Below are 17,834 nucleotides of genomic sequence, written 5' to 3' on the forward strand. Positions count from 1 at the left end.
CCCGCCCTGTGCACTTTGGTCCCTCTTTCTGTTTCTCTGCAGCCCAGGACAGACGCCCCAGGGGGCCTCTCTGATCTGTGGGAGCTATCTGAGAACAAATGCCGCCATTGCTGCTGCTGCTGCAGAGTGCAGGCCCTTATGGCTGTTCCACACAGAGGAGAGGGGCTTCCCTCAGCACCCTGGCCTTGCTAGGGTCCCTTAAGGGCACTCCTTTAAACTTGTATTCGCTGTTCCCACCCCAGGTATGGGGAGGAAAAGCCGGGTGGGAATAAGGAAAGAAACAACAAACTTCGCCCCGCCCGTAGCCACCTCTCCTGTTCGGAAATGAATTTGGGCAAGAGATTACTTCCTAATCTGATCTAGCTCTGCTGACATTTGGGAAGAAGATGAAAATGGCAGCTCAATTTCATTGTGAAACGGGGTCACTTCGCGGGGCTCTACTCCCTAGAGAACATGGATGTCCCTCCTCTTTCCCAAACCAGAGGAAGAGGAAGAGGCAGCGGAGGAGCTGGAGGGGTCAGCAAGCTGCTGGACTGGTGTGGTCTCCGGTTCAATGGTGGGGTAGTAGTAGGCAGCCAGTCTGGGTCAGCTTCCTCTGTGCATCATCGCCTGCCTGCAGGGCTCCTGTTTGTGCAGGGTGGAGAGCTGAGGGCTTTCCCTCTGGACTAAACCGGAGAGCCTCTTTCTTACAGGGGTGCCATGGGAGGCGAGGAAGTTTTGCCTTCCCCTGGAAAGTCATTAAAGTCAATGTCCCCAGGGCCTTTACCAGTGCTTCTCCTGTGCTTTCAGGGTAAGTAGCCATACTTGGAAGGGATGGCTCCTGTGATAGCTCCCCTCCTCAATTGACTCATGGAGCTGCAGGGTCCTAAGAGGTAGGGGCTAGGGCTTCCCTCATCAGAGCTTCCCTTCACTCACTGCAGACCTGTTCTTGGTCATCCCACAGGCCCCACATTGTGTATCCTCTGCCCTCAACCCTGATCACCCAGAGGTAGTCTCATGCCACACCAAGCAAGAGGGAGCTGGTGGAGTGTGTTGCTTGAGGACTTGTTTGTTCTTTAAATGCTGTGCTCAAGGAAGAACTCTTATAGGTCTAGGTACTTCTGAGGAACTCCCGTGGGGTGCTGATTCTGGGATGATGGCATCATCTTTAGTGCAGGTTAAAGGAGAGTAGAGAATCTATGCTCGAGTATTCTTGTACAGCATGCAACACTGAAGATGTGGGACACATGCCACATGTCTAGGCATGTCTAGGGTTCATGTTACCTGTATGATGTCTGTGTGCAGCTTAGGAACAGGTACCTTTTCTTGTGGGTGGGTGATTGCCTTGTGATCTATTAAGTGACTGGATTTCAGTGAAGTACTTTGCCCCTGTCCCTTGGTTAGGTTTCTTACACAGTGTGCAGTCTGAACTGCAAGGACTGTCTGTGTTGGACATGGTGGCCCCAGCAGGTGCTTTGCTTACTTGTGATGTAGTTTTCTTCTGAGAAGTCTCATCTTCACTGGTACACACTTAGTGAGGACTGTCCCTTGCCCCTTTCACAGTAGGGATGCTCTAATTTGCAGCTGGTACCACCACCTGTGACCTTCAGAATTCCTGAACAACATGTAAGGGCTGAGTCCCTGGGCTTGTATGTCCACCTAGAAATAATTAGAAGCGAGTGTTTTGAACATTTTTGGAAGACGCAGGATGAGACAGGGCATGGCTTAACATACTTGTGGGAGCCTCAGTGAGGTTTATGGGCTACATAGCTAGCTTCTCATACTACATAATGCTCCCTTCAGCAGAGACAGTCTGTCTGTCTCTGAGGGGCTCATCTCACTCACTCCTTGCTTCCCTCTCCCTCATTCTAGATGATTGCAATTATGCCCTTCCATGAAACCCAGAAGTGGTGTGTAATACTGTAGCTCACTTGAAGTGGCTGGCTGCTACTTTGTTACATAAATGATGCCGCTCTGATTCAGATGGTGAATTCCTGCTTATCACAGAGGAACAGCACTGTGGGGTGTGTGTGGGCACTCCGAGAATGAGTGAGTGGGAAAAGAGGCCAGATGCTGAAGTTTAAGGACAAGTGGAGCACTCTTTGGTTTTCACAGCTGAAAGAGCTATGTTTGTAGAAAATAGAAGGTGCCCCAGGTGGAAATGCATTTACCTATGTGCCCACGTGTGATGTGTGTACATAGGTTGATGTTATAGTTCCACCAGCTCTCTGTGTACAGTCCTAGAAGGACAGAGTTCAATTTCTGTCTTCTGGAAGGGAATAGGTGGGCCAGGAGTCTCTGTGAACATCTACCCTGAGGTTCATCTCACAACCACATCCCCTTCCCTGGCCCCTGAACTACAAACAACCATTGCTTCTGCTCCAAGTACCTACGGAAAACCAGGGTTTTATGTTATGAGTTCTGTTCCACCTGACTTTAATCCGTAGGTTCTGTGGTATCCCATTCACAGCCTGGATTGGTATCTTTATCTTGAGTAGGATGATGGGGTGATGGAACATATCTGGGGGTCAATAAGACCCATAGGGCTAGGAAAACAGTGGTGTCTAAGAAGTGTAGGAACTTGCCTTTCTCATTCTCCGAACATCCATCCCTCCCATGTTTCTTTCCTTCCTTCTACAATACCTAACATTCGTGAAGCTATTTAAATGTAGGAAATTTGTAAAGCATTTATGCCAAGATAGATATTATACATCAGTTAAAAGAGTAAGCCATAATTGGAGTTCTAAAATGGGAAGGTATTATAATTACATTTCTGTTGCATGACAAATACTTAGATGAAAAGCAACATGTGGGAGGATTTATTTTGTTTATAATTACAGATCATAGTCAAGACAGGGACTCAAGCAACTAGACATGTCACATGCTCAGCGCAGAGAAGAGAATAAATGCATGGATTCTTGTGTGCGTTCTTTCTAGCTTTCTTCACCCTTGTATTGCTTAGGGTCCAGCCTAGGTAATGGCGCCACCCACAATGGGGAGGTCCTTTTTACATCAATGACCAATCAAGACAATCAATTACATACAGGTCTACAGGCCAAATTGGTTCAGATAATTCCTCATAAAGATTTTCTTCCCAGGTGATTCTGGGTTGTGCCAATTTGACCATGAAAAGAACCAGAACAAGAGTGCCTAAGATATGTCTATCGTAATTGATAAGAACAAAAGCAGTATACACGGGCTATTGTCAGTATAGGAAAAACACACACACAAGTGTATGTGCTTCGACTTGCTTTCAATCTTTCTGAAAGGACACAGAGGGAAATGGTGGAGATGACAAGATGTTTTAAATGCAGAAGAGTGTGGCTTCCCATTCCCTTTAGGCTCTACCTCCTCCCCTCAAAATATAGCCCAGTACCTCTTGAATACTAATGAGTCCTTCCTCATGGGATTTCCCCTAATGGAGCTTCAGGGTCATGGAGGTCCTAGTTCTGTTAAGGGCTGAGCAAATCTGGTTCTCTTGTCTCTTTCCTAGAATCTGCCCAATGTGTCAAAACACATGCTGAGGAAAAGTCTCTTCAACAGTGTTGGGGAAACTGTCCCATGTGGAGTGAAAGTAGGTCTGTGTCCATCACTCCACAAATGACAGCCAAAAATGGGGCAAAGCCCTGAATGTAAGACCCAAAATTTCAAAAGGGCTAGAGGGAAACTCGTAAAATACTCCAAGGTATTGGCATTGGTAAGTGTTTTCTGACTAGGAACTTCAAGAGCACGGGAAATAATCTCAAGAATCAATACATGGCATTAGACAAAATTAAGAGTTCTCTACAGATAAGAAAAAGAAAGAAAGAAAGAAAATAGAAGGAACCAAAATTGGCTTAAAATGAATGACCAAGGTCCATGAGCCCATTTCAGAGCCTCGCCTGTTGTTGACTCTTGTGTGCTTCTCACCCTGTACCCATGAAGTAAATCTAGTAAGATGATTCCTATATTGCAGGCAAGAGACTAGACCAGAACAATTTCTGGTTGAAAGTCTTAGAGCTAGAAAAGACTAAAGTAGTACTTGGTTAGAACAGGGCTGTGAGCTTGCAGCTCACTTGTTCTATGGACTTTGGTCTTGGGGCCCTGGCTATGAGCTGATGCCCAACTTGTGCTCTTTCTCCCAATCTTTGCTGTAGTTCCTTGTGGGAAGTTCTCTGAGAAAACCCATGGTGATGGTTTATAGTCCCTGACAGCTTGACAGAACCTAGAATCACCCCTGAGCTAAGCCCCCGAGCGCACGGGTGGGGGGTATTTTTGATCACGTTATTTGAAGTGGGAAGACTCACCCGCTTTCCTCTGGCAGCCTACCTATGAGAACGTCTGAGGGGAAGCTCTTGGTTTTGGCCTACTTGCCTGCTGCTGTTATATATGCTGGTGTGGCCATCCTTTGTGGACACTTGAGTGTATTTCTGCCTTTCAAGGTGGGCAGAAGAACAGTAGCTCTCTGAGAATTCTACGCACTATCAGTGCCAGGCTGGGGCTGTTGAGGCATACAGTCTCACAGACTGAGCAGCTACCTGGTATATGGCTTTCCACCAGGAAGACAGCCACTGTTGGACTGTCCAGACAACAATGTGCAAACCAATCTAACAAACTTCTCTTTCATATACATTTACTCCATCAGTTTTGTTACTCTAAAGAACCCTGGCTTATACACCCATTTTATAGATGGATACACTGAAATCCATGAGCTAAGTGAGAGTTTCAAGGTACCCTTGAATAGAAGTAAGTGGCAGGCCTAGGATTTGAACTCATGTCAATCTGATTCTGATGTCCAGATGATTTTGCTCCAAACCCTTGATGGTTAATCTTCACATCTCAACTAAATATGTTTCTTGTGACTCAATGACTTTTGGGGGTCATCAAGGAGAGATTGACATAGTTCAGAGCTTGCATTTACTTTCCATAGGGTCTTGGTTCTGTGAGCGTATGACTGAAAAAGCCGCCTGTACACATGGGGAACAGGGTATTTGGTCGCTGATCCTTTCTGGATTGAGCAAGAATTTTCTTTCCATAATGTTGTGTGTGCACATGTGCATGCGTATACACACTTGTGGTGCGTTAGTCTCCCTCTGTGGAAACATGGGATCTTGCCATGGCCACTATGCCATTCTTCAGACATGAACAGGACCCCCTGGGTCTTAGAAGGAGAGCTTTGCTTCCATACCTGAGAATTTGTATACCAGTGGCTCTGCTTCTGTTCCCCTTCAATGCCTGGAGTTTTAGTTACTACCTTCCAGCTCTGCCCTAACTGATCTTATGCACTGAAATATGCACCAGCTGGAGCATCCAGCCTGGGACATCTGAGAGCCTGGGTAGAGCTGTTTGAACCTCAGATTCACCCCCTGGGAGGATCAACCCATAAGTGTCCTGTTAGCCACTGAACACTTTGGAGTGGATTTTCTGAGATCCTGCTCTGCATGTTGCTTCCGGGGAGCTACTAGTGGCGTCTGAAGTGCCAGGGTCCACGGTCGTAGGACGTGAAGTCATGACCTCAGAGTAGAGTCATGATAGGCTCCGCATTTCTTCCGCTGTGGCTGCATTGTTAAGTAGTGTCTCTGGCAAGTAATTACATCCCCGGCAGCTCGATTGCGCCCTCAGCAAATGAGGTGCTGATCTGAAGTAATTAAACAATAGTGTGTGCAGTTTAGCTATTGCCTTAGCTATTGCCTTTCCTCCCCAGTACTAGGCAGCTGTACCACGAAGAATCCATTCCAAGGCCTGGGCAAAACTCTCTGCTACCTGTACCTTCCTTCCTTGCTAGACCATGGCTGAGACACCTCAAAGACAACTTCTCCTGGGCTTCTAAGTATCGAGGGGAGCCCTTAGATGTGTCAGGGTATGGAGGGTAATTACCACTCTTTAGGAACAAAAATATACAACAAGCTTGCTTATTGTTTCCTTAATTATATGTCTTGGATATAAAACAATTTCTTGGTGGTGATGAAGTGTTGATTAATTACCCCAAACATTGCCTTTGGGTAGTTAGGAAATGTGTTCTGACCTTCTTTATTTCAAGGGAGCCATGGTATCCATTTTCCTATGAACTATATTGAAAAAGTGTGTGTTGGAGCAGTGGCTACCTCATCTGTGGGGCATGGATTTAGGGACCTTGTGGGACTCAGGAAGGGGAGATAGGCAGAAGCTAGAATTGCTACTTGGCCTGGATGGGTGAGGATGTAACAAGGTGCCTTGTTCAAGTGGTTTAGGGAGCCATCTCTTCCTGTCCTTGGATAACTGTGGGAAACACTCCAAAGTCAACATCAGGTTCACAAGGTGATGCTGGAGAGTCCACTGCCTAGAGGTGGGACCTAGGGAGCTGGGTAGGTGTTGTCAATGGCAGTGGGTGCTGAGGGGGAGTGGAGATACCCTCCAAAGAGCTCTGGGGTATGTGCACCTATCAATATATACAGGATGGGTGTGCCTTCCTAAGTGTGTGGGTATGCCTTTGTAAGTGTATGGCTACACATTCAGGATTTATTTATTTATTTATTTATTTAATCCTGTGTGACTGTATATGGATGTGTGTATATAGGCATTATATATGCATATATGGGTATATTATATATTATATACACACATATATGGGTGTATTCATAGAGTATATATATGTGTGTGTGTGTGTGTTTGTAGGCTTAGTTTCTTTATTTTTTTGGTTTTTTGAGACAGGGCTTCTCTGTGTAGCCCTGGCTGTCCTGGAACTCACTCTGTAGACCAGGCTGGCCTTGAACTCAGAAATCTGCCTGCCTCTGCCTCCCAAGTGCTGGGATTAAAGGCATGCACCACCACTGCTCGGCAGGCTTAGATTTTTTAAAACCTACTTTAGTAAGCTTTCTCAAAAGCTTTGACCCCCTCCCCCACCCCTGCTTTCTAGCCCACCATCCAAAGGTAGGGTGGAAAAGATTTTTCCACACAAGGGGATGTGGACCTGTTTAGAAGCAGTTCTTTGGGGATGATTACAATCTCAGGTCATCAGGATACCAGAAGTCCAGTTCAGTAGTGTGAGGATACCAACAGTGTAGTTCAAAAGTGTCACCAAACATGAATCAGCAGTGGCAGCAGGATCCAGCACAAACCTCTAGGCCTCTGATGAATCATCATGAGTCAGCAGGTACAATCAGGACCAGCTGGAGTGCCTGGAGTTCTCTGCTATGCCTCTCTCAATGAAGTAAAGATCAGCGAAGACAAGAGACCATGGAAGAGTTGCACAGCTAGCTATTCAAGCCATCCCAGCCTGTCACTGTCCGGTGAGTCCTATTTCTACTCTCTCCAAACATCATGTGTCATCTCACGGGTCTTGCCTCAGCAAAACATCACATGAGTCTGCATCACATGACACAACTAGAAGCTTCCACTTCATGTGTACATGTGGGTACATGTGTGGATGTGTATATAATTGTGTTAAGATAGTGTATGAGAATGTATGAGTGTTTATGAACATAGATATGTATACTTATATGATGCTCTGTGTGTGTGACATATGTTTACAAAAGTGTATGTGAGTGTGCATGGGTATATGTATATTTGTATGCATATGTATACATATGAATATACATAGCTATGTGTATGTATAGTATAGTATGTGTAGTATATGTATATTTGGGTATATTTGTAAGGATATGCAAATGAATGAAAATATGTACATATGGATGTGTGTTTATGTGTATATGGGTAAGGGTGTATATGTATGAGTGTGGAAGCATGAGCATGAGTATGGAGAAGGGTATATATATATATTTATGTATATAGGGTGCATGTGTGAATAGGTAAGGGTGTGTGTACATAGGCATGTATGTGTCTATATGTGTGTGTATGAATAAAGATGTATATGTATGGATGCATATATATATGTAGACATATGGGTGTGTATAGATATAGATATGTATGTGTAAGCACTAAGTGTTTGTATATGCATATGAGTGTATGTATGTTGATGTTTATATGGGTGTACATATATGTGTATGTGTAATATCTGTGTGTTGTGGCGATGAGTGATAATATGGCACTCTCCTGTTGTTTGTGTGAATGAGGGTAGGTGTTTATAGGTGTGCATGTGTGTGTAATGTGTGTACATACAGGCAAGAATGTATATGTGTGTGTGCATGTACACAGGTATGCATGTGTGTATGTATGTATATATTGGTGTGCATATAGGGTGTGTGGTCAGATATGTATGCACAGATATGGATATGGATTTGTTTCTGTGTGTCATGTAAGTGTAGATGGGTGTGAATAAGGGTGTGTACAGGAGTGTGAATATGAGTATGTATATGTACATGTGTGTGTGTGTGTGTGTACTGGGTGTGTGCTAAGCTGAGCAAATGATGGGGAACTGAACCAGTCAGGTTTCAGGTCTCAGCTGTCACTTACAGGGGTCAGAAATAGCTTACTCTGTCTTCTCAGGCCCTCTTTCTCTAGGAATGCAGGAAGTGTCTTCCACACAGACTACAGTGTACTCCACTGACTTCCTGCTCTCAAACAATCAAGTCCTCCCTCCTGCTCCTCCTATGGTCTTAGTCTTCAGTCTCTCAAACAGACAATCAAGTCCTCCCTCCTACTCCCCCTAGCACCCCAGTCCTTGGTCTTTTTTGCAGGTCTCCTCTGCCTTCATTCTCTATATCATTTTGTGCTCTCTGGGTACATACCTTTTCTGCCTTATTACTAAAAATACTCTAGGTGGCCCACAGGGAATATACATAAACTTAATTAGTGGTGCATAAGAGATCTACACACATTATAAAGGGAAAGAGAACAGTAAAAGTGCTTGAGGGAAGCATGCATTGAATCATGTAGGCCAGTGGGAAAGCTGGCAGCCAGTTGAGTCAGAGGAACAGGTCATACTCTGTGCACTGCCCGGGCAGTGTCAGGGACTGAAGGTAGCAGTGATGAGATGTTCCCAGTGCTGGTCTCTTTACCGCATGTGAATGATCTCATCTTATCCTCTTGCTAATATCCCTGGAGGTAGGGACTCTCATTAACCTCATATTAAGAATGAGCACATCAGGCTCAGAGTGGTTCAGTGTCTTGCCCAAGGTCACACAGGTGGTAAATGACTGAGCAGGGATTTGAGTGGAGCTGCCATCTGGTCTCAGGACAAGATCATCTGTAAGTGGTACCAAGGAGTGACAGGTGATGCCCTTGGGATAAACTGGCTCCTGGGATGCACTGAGTGCCAAGGAGGTGGAAAACCTCGCTGGAAACATGTTGGAAGCAGAGTGTTATGGTTGGGAGAGAAAAGAAAGCTGGATGGTTCTGACAAGGAGTTGTGGGGGTGGGAAACAAGAATTGTGTGTGTGTGTGTGTGTGTGTGTGTGTGTGTGCATGTGTGTGTATGTGTGTGTATTCGTGTGTGTATATGTGTGTATATGTGTGTATATGTGTATGTGTGTGTGTATTTGTGTGTGTATGTGTGTGTATTTGTGTGCGTATGTGTGTGTGTTTGTGTGTGTGTATGTGTGTGAGATCAGAGGACAAAGGTTAGAGGTCAGACTTCAGGACTCATACCTAAGGATCAGGAACAAGGAGATTCAGGCCCGGGATGATGGGAGGTGAGAGCCGCACAGTGGACCCACTTCCCTAGAGGCCTTCCTGAGAGGAAAACAGTCTTGTCTGGGGCATTCCTGGCTGCCCCACCACCTGACTTGGATTTCAGGAGCACCAAATAACATGCTAGGCCGTTCCCTAAGGAGGGGACAAGTATGTGGCTCTCTGCCCATACCCAGGTCCCCTAACTGGCCACCAACCAAAAATCTACTTTCTTTCCTGAAAACAAGGCAGGTAACAATACACCTGTGTGGTGTGTTGTAGTTGGGAGGAATGGCTGCTGAATTAACAGGGCTGGCATGGTGGGGAGCCTGGGTGGAGTGTGCGGAAGAGCCTTCAGGGAGAAAGGGGAGAAGGTGTCTGGTCTCCAAGGCTTAGAAGGTAGGAACACAATCGCTTCCTGCCCCGTTGGGCCCAGAGCAGCAGTCTGGGGAAATTTCTTGTGAGATGAGTTGACAAATGGCAGCTGAAGTTTGTGACTTGGGCAAGAGCAGCAGGTAGGAGGCACGGCTGCCTTTCTTAGAGGGTCAGGCTGCAGACTGGGAAGCCTGAAGTTGTGATTTCTAGAGCCCTTCACACTGGCCACAGGACCTCTGAAGAGCCCATAGGCCCAAGCTATTCAGTGTGGACATGTGTGTGAGTATTCATGTGTATTTGTATGTGGGGTGCACCTGTAAGCATGTGCAACATGCATGTAGTGGTTAGCATGTTGGCCTGGGATGTCTCCATGTAAGCCCAGTCAGCTGGCCCATAAGCTTCCAGAGATCCTTCTATCTTACCATCCCAGGGAATACAGCCAATGTTGCTAAGTCCAGCTTTGTATGTGGGCTCTGGGGATTGGAACTCAGGTACTCATGCTTGCAGGGCAAGCATTTTACAAACTGAGCCATCTTCCCAGGGACAGACCCAACTTCAACAAAGATCCAGATTAGTTGGTAGGAGGAAGCTGAGTTCTTCCTCTGGCTCAAAAAATAAACCCAGCAAAAGGGTTGGCTCATCTTTCAACTGGGGGTATTCTCAGGTTATCTAAAAATGATAATAAATGTGAATATATTTTTTAAAAGTTTAGTGTGTGTGTGTGTGTGTGTGTGTGTATAGTACAGTGCACCTGTTGAGGTCAACTTTTGAGAGTCCTTCCACCCCATGGGTCCTGGGGATGGAACTCAGGTTGTTGGAATGGCAGCATGTAGTTTTATCTGGCTTGCAGCTCAGTCAGTGGCTGGGCACTATACTACCTATATTGCTGTGGTTTGGGGAGCAGTGGGTGCCATTTTTCCCCAAGTCACTCTGGGCATGTTCTACTGCTACTACCAAACAGTGCCAGCTCATATAAGAAGACAAGCCGTGAGAAAGAGGACAGAAGACCTCAGTTCTAGGTGTAGCTCTTTCTCCATGTGACTTTGAGCCTGTGCCTTTCCCCCTCTGGGCTTCACTTTTCTCCCCTGTATGTGAGGAAGTCTGACCAGAGGACCTTTGCAGCCAGATGTGACTCTCCTTTGCAACATAGTTGGTCAGGGCCCAGACTAGATGAGAAACCTCCCTGGGAAGATAACTGAAAAATCTTTTTTTTTTTCTTAGCACCACCAGTCTCATTCCCAGTCATCGAATGCCACCATTGTGCTTTGTCAGAGCTGGATGGAGAGTAAGCATTGCCATGTTCTGCACAGGCCCACCCCAGAAGACACACAGAACCCAGAAACCACACACTCACAAATGTGCAGGCTCATGACAAGCTACCACCATGAAATGCCTTTGTAGGAATCATGGCTCTCTGCCCCTACCCCCATTCAGGATGGAGGACACTTGTAGATTTTGTGTCCAGGATGCCTGGCAGGCACAAGTCTGTGACAGACCGGACACTGTGGAAAGTGCCGTGATTGAAGAATCTCATCCTGGAAGTCCTGGTTTAGGGTTAGGGGTAGAAGGGAAAGAATGAAGAAAACTGTCCAGGGCAGGGCTGTGTTGGGGATGGAATCTGATAAATTTTCTTTTTTTCTCACTGAGCAGACCCCAGCAGCCTGCTCAGCACCCATTTGCCCATGGTTTTGGGGATAGCTGCTCTCTGCACCCTGGACCCTGGGCTAGGTCAAAGCTCTTTCTTGTCTCCTGTTCATCATCAGTCCTTGCTGTCCAGGAAGGCTGAGCTGATCAAGGCCCAGGGAGATTTTGCTTTAGGGTGCTATGTGGGACCAGAAAGCACTAACTAGCTCCAGTTAAGCCTGCACTAGGCAGAGATACAGTTCCAGGGTGCCATGACTTTTTTTTTTTTTTTGAGGGGTTGTAACTTTAATTTTTTTCAAACTCTATTTCTAATAATGGTTCTTAAATGTTTTAACCTCCCTTCTAACCCACTACCTACCAGAAGTAGTGAAAAAGAAAGGATATGGGGGAGGTGGACCTGTTTAGAAATGGTTCTTTGGGGCAAATCCCATCTGTGTTGTCGGGAAATCAGCAGTTCAGTTCACAGGCCAGCAGCAGTCGCAGCAGTCCTACTCAGTAGTGTTGGGATAGCAGCGGGTGGCATGACCTAGCAGGAACAGCCAGGCAGGAGGGATTTGGACTAGCAGGGACATCAGGAACAGTTCTCAGCTGTGCCTCTCTCATTGAAGTGAAGATCAGCAAAAAGGGCAAGATAAACTCAGCCTCCCTCTGTCCCTCCGCTGAGTCCTTTTTATACTCCCTCCAAACATCACGTTTTCTCCATGGGTCTTGACTCGAGACACATGTGTCTGTCTCAGCTGACATCACTCTGCCAATCAACTCTGGTCTGCAAAAGCAGCAAGAAGCCGCCACACACCACTAGAAGTTTTTTGGTGCATTTCTCTCTGTGGAATCCCAACAAATGGAGTTCAACTACACAAAAACTACCAAAGCATGCGTGTCATTAGCAAAGAATCTTTTGTCAGGTGTCCTTTCACGTGCTTGCTCTCACCTGTATCTGCTTCAGCAAAACATTTCTTCACTTGTGTCTGCTTCAGGAAAATACTCCTTCACATGTTTGCCCCAACAAAATATCATCCAGTACAACTGACTTTCCAAAGAACCCTTATGTTTTCACTTCAGGGGGTGCTACCAGAGCTGTGTGTCTGAGCGAGACCTATAGAGGAGTTCTAGAAGGAAAAATAGAGTGTTCGGTCAGCACACAGGGGTGAGGGAAGGACCTGATCACACTCATCTTGTGATTTCCATAGGGCTGCTCTGATGTATCACACACTTTGCTGGGAGCTAGTGGGCTGCAGAGAAAGTACAGGATTATAGGATGCTCCTTGTCCCCAAGGTGCCTTTGACAGACATGGTGAGGATTTAAGCAAGCCACACATAGCATGTTGTCAAGTTGGTGATGGTATGTGGCTTGGCCTTATAGCAATGGTTCTTAAGATGTGGGTTGACCTCTCCCTGCCAGGGGTCCAATATCAGATCTCCTGCATATCATATATTTAATTATGATTCATAGCAGTAGCAAAACTACAGTTATGAAGTAGCAATGAAATAATTTTATGGTTGAGGCTTGCAGTATTAGAAAGGTTGAGAACCACTGCCTTAGAGTATAGGCAGGTTGTAAAGGGCATGGCAGAAGAGGTAGAGAAGATTTCCTGGAGAAGGTAGATCTCAGGCTCTGGTCCCAGCTTGCTTTTAGCTCAGCATGCATGCTTCACAGGGGTGTCGTTCATAGGGAATGACTTGGGGCTGTGCCTATGGATAGCAAGAGAAGGCAGGTTGTATGCAGGGTCCCCAAGCTGTGATCTTAGATCTGCACCTGCACTCTTAACATGGCCGATGGCATGCTTTCTCCTTGAGACATCAGCAGTCTCCAGTTTGATGCTTTCTAGAAGGTTTCTGAGCCCATCACACTCTCCTCCCCACCATCTGAGCACCATCTTGTTAATGTCACACCAGAAGAGAGGGCCATGAAGTGGTGGGGGTTTCCAAGAGCAAGGTCCTAGGAAAACAAGGTAGAAGATAGGCTTACACAGAGATGGCAGCCAGGCATGCTCTGTGTCCTGGGAGGTCACCTGCTCTGTAATCTTCAGAGACCTAGATAAGAAATCAAAGGAGTACTCCAGGACTTGGGCACTTTGAAAACCTATTACCTATAGGACCTCGGTGCCAACTCTAGTGGAAAGCCTTGTCTTGGGGAAGCCACTTGGTTTTGATTTTCTTGTGTCACAGTGATGGATGCTATCAACACTGGACAAGGGCTAGGCAGCCCAATCTCTCCCATGAAGCCCTTGGTGTTTATGTGCTCTGACCTGTGGAATCTGACATTCTGAGGTCATTAACTCATACAGGGAGGTAGGACAAGGCTTTGCTGCTGCAGGGGTGATCTGTACATTTTCTAGGGAGAAGATGTCTAACAGGGTTCATTCTATTCAATGCTGTCCTCTGATAGACTCAAATTCCATCTATCTGGGCTCTAAAATCCCCTTCTCTGGGAAAGGAGTCTTCCTAGGTTCTGAAGGCCTGCACAGGATCAACTTTCTTGTTCCATCATCTAGGACAAGATGCTTAATTTTTTTAGAATTCAAAATAATGCATTTCATTATGTCATTTTTCATACATATGTATCATTGCACTGTGTTACTATCCCCCTCCATACTCTCCTCTCCTCTCCTGCTTGTCTCCTCCTACTCACAGAATATATCCCTTCTATTTCCACGATATATATATGCACACACATACCAATCTATATTCTTCGTACGAGAGAAAGCACATAGCTTTCCTCCCCCATCACCCTCTCTTGTTCCTCTTCACCATTCTTTCAGGACCCCCTGCCTTTCTTCTTAAGGTTTCTGCGATGTTTGGTTTTAATGTTAACTCGCCACAAATTAGGCTCACCTGAATAGGGAGCCCCGACTCGACTAAGTAACCTTCCTGATTACATGGGTGGCATCTTCTGCTAGCAGCCCAGATAGTAAGGGGTGTGGCCAGTCAAAGATCATTTGCCCTTTGTTCTCTGGGCCTTCCCTCTGGTTGCTGAGTTGGTTTATCCTGATGCTGCTGCTGTCTCCTTCTCTCATAGCAAAACCTTTGGTCCCAGGCTTCCATCTTTGACTTTCTAGAACCCTCCAGGTTTTTGGTACCACACTGGGACTGTTAAGCTACCCAACCTCAATAACAGCAACTTCCCAGTTCTTGGCCTCTCTGATCTGTGAGACAACTATCTATCTATCTAAAACCTATTGGTTCTCATTCTCTCTGGCAGTGGTTCTCAACCTTCCTAATGCTGTAGCCCTTTATTTAATACAGTTCCTCATGGTGTGGTGACCCCCAACCATGAAATTATTTTCATTGTTATTTTATAACTGTGGTTTTGCTACTGTTACAAATCGCAGTGTAAATATTTTGTGTTTTCTGATGTTCTTAGGCAACCTCTGTGAAAGGGTCATTTAACCATCAAAGAGGTCTCGACCCACAGATAGAGAAGCACTGCTCTAGGAACCCTGACTAATATTAAGAAAATAGATATTTTGTTTTTCTCATCTGGTTTATTTTGCTGAGCATTATAAGCTCGAATTATATCCATTTCCCCAGGTCAAGGCATTAGATAGTTAAGAACTGAAGAGCAAGTCCAACTCTAAGAATCTGTAGATGGGGAAGCTGGGGCTCAGAGTGGGTAGGGACCCACTCAGTAGTTACCCACTGTGTCAGAGGCAGAGGGGTTATAAGTAAGTGTGTGGATTCCGGAAGCTGGGGGAAAGAGGTTTTGAGGCTCACAGATGTTGAGGCTTGCCTCTGCTCCTTGCTGGCCATGTGACCTTGCACTGGGAAGATGCAGAATAAGATAACATATCTGTAGTACTTGCTTCTGTCCAAGCACAAGGTAGATCCGGAACTCAACAGCTACTGCTGTTCTTTCTCTCCTTTTAAGATTCTATCTGTCTGTATCTATCTATCCATCCACCCACCCACCTATCTATCTATGTATCTATCTATGTATCTCTCTATCACCTATTTGTGTGTATGTGTGTGTGTGTGTCTGTACATGCACCTGTGTGCAGCTGTGCAGATGAGATCAGAAGAGGATACTGGAGCCCTTGTAGTTAGAGTTGTTTGTGTGATACCCAGCTTGCTAGGTGCTAGGATTTGATCTCTTATCCTCACAACTGCATATTGAGGTATCTCCCAGCTCCAGCTGCTGCCATTCCGGAGGCTGTTACTGTCAGCAAGCCCTGGTTTGTGACGCACCTGGGTTAGATTAGAGTGAGTTAGTTTGTCTGGTTCAGTGATGTTTCCCATGGAAGTCAAGTACAGACTATGGGGAGGGAATAATGAGGTGGTTCTGTGCTAAATACATGCACACACACACACACACACACACACACAGAGAGAGAGAGAGAGAGAGAGAGAGAGAGAGAGAGAGAGAGAGAGAGAGAGAGATGGTAGAGGCCTCCTGAGACCAGTCCGTAGGAAGTCAGACTTTCAGTAAGGGGTGTTGCTTTCTGTGAATAGCAGCATGTTACTAAGTAGCACCTGAATAAATGAATGAATGAATGAATGATAGAATATTTGCAGGTGTTTGTTTCTTTACATCCAGGGCCTAGGTCTCTCCACCTGTGCTAAGGGTATCATGTGCCACTTGGGCTCAAGGTGGGTATGTGCATTTGACAGATACTAGGTAGTCACAGGAAAGGTGTCAAAAGCCTCTTCTACCTGCCTAAAAAGCCTATTTTGGTGGGAGCATCTCCTTTTTGGTGATCCTCAGGGTGGTTTGGGGTATATATAGGCTCATGTGTGTGTGTGCACACCTGGGTTGTGGGACGCCACATATGCTGTTACAAGGTGGCGCTGGCTACCATCCATAAGTTTGGGTAAACAACCAATGTGCGCATGTGCAGTAGAGTTTTTTGCCGAGTCACTGCCTGGCCCGAGGCATGCAAATGAGGTACTGAAAGCATAACCAATCGGGTGTAGACACGCCTCTCCTAGGCCTATATAAGCAGCGCCAGTTCTGGGGCTCGGGGTCTTTTCGCCTCTGCAATCAAGCTCTCCCAATAAACGTGTGCAGAAGGATCCTGTTGTGGTGTCTTTCTTGCTGGCGAGTCAGGTGCTCACACTGGGTGTATATATACCTGAGGAGGCCATAGGTGGAAGTCAGGATGTCTTTCTCAATTAGTTTTGAGATGGAATCTGGGTTTGTTCGTTCTCTGAAGTGGAAATGTTTTTGTTTTTGACTCAGTTGTGTTATGTGGTGTTTTTCTGGAAAGTGTCTTATGAGAGGATTTTTTGCTGAGGCAGACATGTGAGAGGATGTTTTGTTGAGAACAGACATGTGGTATTTCTCTGGAAGCTGCCTGGTAAAAGGATATGTAATATTTTGCTAGAGCAGACACTTGAGAGAACATGTGATGTTTGCAAAGAATATAAATATAACTCAACAACTGTGCAGTGCTGTGTGGTATTGGTTTGCCTTGTCACTCTTTGCTGGTCTTCATTGGGCTTTGCTGACGCTGGTCTTCACTGACAACACTGTGGCATTGGTTCACCTCATGAGTGGGTCGAGCTACCGCTGTTGATTCGTGTGAACTAAACTGCTGATATCTTGACAACAAAGATTGGAATTGCTCCCCAACCCCTTGAAAAAAAATCTATTTCTAAACAGGTCCACATTTCCCTTTGCCCTATTAACCTTTCCTTTTCACTACTTCTGGTGGGTGGTGGGCTAGAAGGGAGGTAAAAGCATTTAAAAACCCTTATTAAAGTAGGTTTTGAAAAATCTAAGCCTACATTTCTCAATTAGCTTTGAGAAGGGATCTGGAGCTGGAGGTTCTGGCTAGGCTGACAGGACATCAGGCTCCGGAAATCCACGTGTCTCTGCTCTTCTCGATACTGGGGTAACAGATGCATCCGGTCACACCTTTCTCTTTACTTGGGTGCTAGGGATCCAGACTCATTTCTGCACATCCCCCCAGCCCCTCTAGGTACTTTTGACAGGCAAGAGTATTGCTATTCTCATGGCACAGGCAAGGAAACTGAGGCTGGTAGAGAGGTAAGGAACTTTCTGAGAAGCCATCAATAGAGTCCAGGGCCTTGGGCTACAACTCCTTGCCATCCAGGCTAACACTCATACTACTTACCTTAGCAGACGGGTAAAATGTGGACAGGATTAGACAGTTCAGGTGGGGATCAGCTGAACTCACATATTTTGAGACAAAGCCTTCCCAGTTGCTGGTGCTTTGGGTCTCCACCCTGGGGATATGTATCAGACTCCAAGGAAAAGGATGGAAAAGAGAGCAGAAGTCTGGTACAAGGCTGGGGTCCTTCTCAGGCTAGCATCTCTGCCGAAGAGTTGATTTCCTCTGAGCACGTCTGGA

Source organism: Mus caroli, chromosome 19 (genome assembly GCF_900094665.2).
Source record: "Mus caroli chromosome 19, CAROLI_EIJ_v1.1, whole genome shotgun sequence".
In the NCBI taxonomy this organism is placed as follows: Eukaryota; Metazoa; Chordata; class Mammalia; order Rodentia; family Muridae; genus Mus; species Mus caroli.